Genomic DNA, 3598 nt, shown 5'->3' on the forward strand with positions numbered 1-3598 from the left:
TTCAGCCAGCTTTCCAACTGGCTTCCAACAGCCGTGCGAGCATTGCTGACTATTCCAATACAACAATATTGGAATGTCTTTACAAAACTAGTTTTGAAACGTGACCTGTATTATCACATAAGATTTTGAAGCATTAATAGCTTTATATTGTCGTCTGTGTCGGCATCCACTTAAGGCACACTCTACGTTAAGACAACTATATTCGATGCTGCTTTATTTCACTGCGAGCGCGAAGGGACATATCTGTGACGATATTTGCCCCTAATTTACACCATTCCTGTCCTATAGTCCACGTCTTTCGATACCCATTGCTGAACTTGTTGCTGGTTAGATCAGCCCAGTCCGTCCATTTAAAAGTGAGAACCCAATCAGCGAAAAGCAGAGAAATATAAGAGGCAGAGACAGGGAGAGATAGAAAGAAGCATGCGAAGACAATAACAGAAATGATCATTGCAGCTTGAGGGAAATCCTTTTGCTCTCTTGAAATGTTGTAAAAGCGTAAAGGATAATTGGGCGACAGTTTAAACGTGCCTCCCGCCCTGGCGGATCTCTCAGGCTCTGCAAGATGGAAATGCAGCCCGGCAGCTACAGCTCTTACTTATTCAAGCACTGAACGGAGCTTCAAACAGTACAGCGGCGAGCAGGTAAACCTGAGTGGATTTCAGGCCCAAAACATTAAAACTTCTGGCTATTGCAGACAGTTGTGGTTTGCTGCAAACAATTACTTTCCAGCCTCGGAACAAGCCAATCCTGTCCTGCAGGGCTATGGGGAAAGGACAGGGGAGAGGAACTAGCTGAGAGCTGGCATGCTCTCGATGGGACGAATGGATTCCTGCTGTGCGGTAACCATTCTATTAATTTACATTTGGACTTTGATGGGAATCGAATCAATAAGTTTGAATGTTTCTATGGAACTGAATCGGCGAGAAGTCCAATGCACGAGCCACTGAAACACTGAGCACAACATTTTTAGTGAAATGTTCAGGAAAATCATTGTTTCTTTTGAATGTGGTGCAGGAATTATGTGGAGATCACCAATGCATTTACATATCTTCTCTTTGAAATCGAGTGTTTTTCCGGCACATTATTATTTACATCAGAGTTATTGATTAAATGTCAAAACGCCTCCACTCCATCCCACATATATGTAAATTTTTCATCCTCCGCTGCAATATTGTGTGCTGGAATAACACAGTGAATATGTAGGTAACATTTGGGGATACATCAATTGTACCTTCGATTGCTGTCGAAATGTCACAAGCAAAGCGATCAGCTGTAGTAGGTGAGGCTCGTGCTTACAACCTCGGCCTTTCTAGGTGCTTACACTGTCATATAAGTACTGCGCCATATGCAATTCCGTCGCTGGAATTATGTGCGGATGCTGTGTGGTATTAGTGCTTCCATCATACAGCTGCCTATTCCACCTATCTTATAATTCCTCCCCTAAAAATCTATCGAGGTTGGGGCAATTGACATCTTCAAGTTTCGCATTGATCGATTTTTGTTGGGCAAGGATATGAAGATTTATGGAATCATTGCAGACAAATGGATTTAAGAATTAATCAAAAGGGACAGAAACAGAAACAGCTGCAAACAAACATAGCATTTTATTCATATTTAACAGCAACAATATATGTGCCGTGCGCAACTATGCTGTGTTCAGAGAAAAACGCCGAAGCTTCCGAAACTCCCGTGGCTTTTCTGTGGCTCTTTCCTCTCTTCCCTTCCTCCTGCAAGCTGAGAGTTTTTAAACCTTGTTTTGAATGTTGCTCTGGGCGAGGGCGTTCCACATTCTCAGAACCATCTCTACCGTTTCATTGCTTGATTTCTATGTTTATTAATTCTGAAACTCCTTGATCTACAATGGTAGCGCTTGCGACAATATATTAAAAGGCGGCTTATTGGAAACACGTTGTGATCATAGTTTGGTTTTGTACATAATTGAATCTATATCACTCAAGAGGGAATGTTATATTTACAATAAACTATATCTTGTATAAATGTTGGTTCATTCGCTCCCTAGTGCAAGATGAGGAATTGTTTGATCCCCTCATTTATTTCATGTGGGGAACAGGCACGGGTATTCATTCAGAAATAACCCACAGATTGACACTGAGATAACCGCAGCAAGAGAGACAGACAGCACCTTGGTACATGGCGGAAGAGACAAGAGAGATGGACAAATAGGAAACGGCCTCAAACTCTGAAAAGTGCAAACATCACATGCAAAAGCATTGGATGCTCTCGGTGAGGCTCGAACGCACAACCTCGGCATTTCCCGGGCCTGTAGTGATTTATAAGTACCGCGCGCTAACCGGTTGCGCCACTAGAGCTACACAGCCTACGGTCTTAGTGCTCCCATCATATAGCTGCCTGTTTTATCTGTCTTACAAGGAGAAAGGCAAAGAATTATCGAATCATTCAACACAGAAGGAAGCTGTTCATCCCACCGTGTCTGTGCCGACTCTCTGCAAGAAGCCTTCAGTTAGTGAGACTCCATAGATTTTCGCCATAGACGTGTTTTATTTTTTGTATAAATTTTTGTTATTTGTAATGAATTTGGATGTCCATGCGGCAAATTTATAAATATATTTGTGCATCTATCTGTGAGTTGTAAATTAAATTGTGTGGAACATTGATAATCAAATTATCTGTGTTCATATATGTGTTATTCTAAATGTATTTGTTTTTATGTCTTTTTTCTTCATGAATTTATCTCTAAGTATCTCCGTCCTATACTTGTATTTACTTTTATTTGCGAGGAGTTTACAGGTAACATAGATACTAAGATATAAACAGCAAATACATATATAACAAACACAGATACTCCACAATACTATTATAAATAACTTTGTTGCATTCAAATACATAAACACTAACACAGATATACAAAATATATTTATATCCCACAGAACAATTTGCAACTTAACACAGAGACACCAAAATATATTTAGAGCTATCTCTGATCAAAGAATATTTTACTCCTTACGGTCCTCAGCAAATTCTGCTGTGCCTGTGTTTCCTCTGCTTATGCTCAGTGTAAGGGAAGGTTTAGCCGAACCGGGGTCTATCGTTTCCCAAGGATGAGCTGATGTGCGCTGTCTGAGGACACGTTCACTGCTATCGTTAAAATATAAAAATCATCTGGAATTGTGAATAAATGCATAATTAGAACATCTACAGATGTTTCATCCTGGTACACAAATGCATTGCCAAATTAGTTCAACCCCTCACCCGCCCCAGTTGTTAAACTTCCCGCGAGTGCATTGGTCCAAGCTCTATTGATGTACAACCCGACCGAATGGAACAGGTCCCTCCTGCGCCAGAACTGGTCCCAATGCCCCATGATTGTGTAGCCCAACCTCGTGCACCGTTTATCCAGACATACGTTGCTATTTCTAAACTCAATAGCGCGGGGCACTGGGAATAATCCATAGAATTGCTTTGTGGTCCTGCTCATTAATTTCCTCAATTGCACCTGAAACTCTGATTAAAGGAACTCAACCCCTTGTTTCGTTATGTCATTGGTTAGCACATAGATCACGGCTTATGCTGCTCCCTTTCGCCCCTGAAAATGTTCTGCACCCACTCAGTGATG

The 3598-nt window shown here is 41.3% G+C and overlaps 1 non-coding gene across 1 annotated transcript; it reads right to left on the reverse strand.

The window, feature by feature from the left end:
- Positions 1 to 2239: 2239 nt before the first annotated feature.
- Positions 2240 to 2333, reverse strand: trnai-uau (transfer RNA isoleucine (anticodon UAU)). Its single transcript has 2 exons — positions 2296 to 2333; positions 2240 to 2275 (listed from the first exon to the last, which is right to left on the reverse strand). It is a non-coding gene; the product is annotated as a tRNA-Ile (tRNA).
- Positions 2334 to 3598: the final 1265 nt, after the last annotated feature.

The sequence above is a fragment of the Pristiophorus japonicus genome, unplaced genomic scaffold (assembly GCF_044704955.1).
Source record: "Pristiophorus japonicus isolate sPriJap1 unplaced genomic scaffold, sPriJap1.hap1 HAP1_SCAFFOLD_529, whole genome shotgun sequence".
Taxonomy (NCBI): domain Eukaryota; kingdom Metazoa; phylum Chordata; class Chondrichthyes; family Pristiophoridae; genus Pristiophorus; species Pristiophorus japonicus.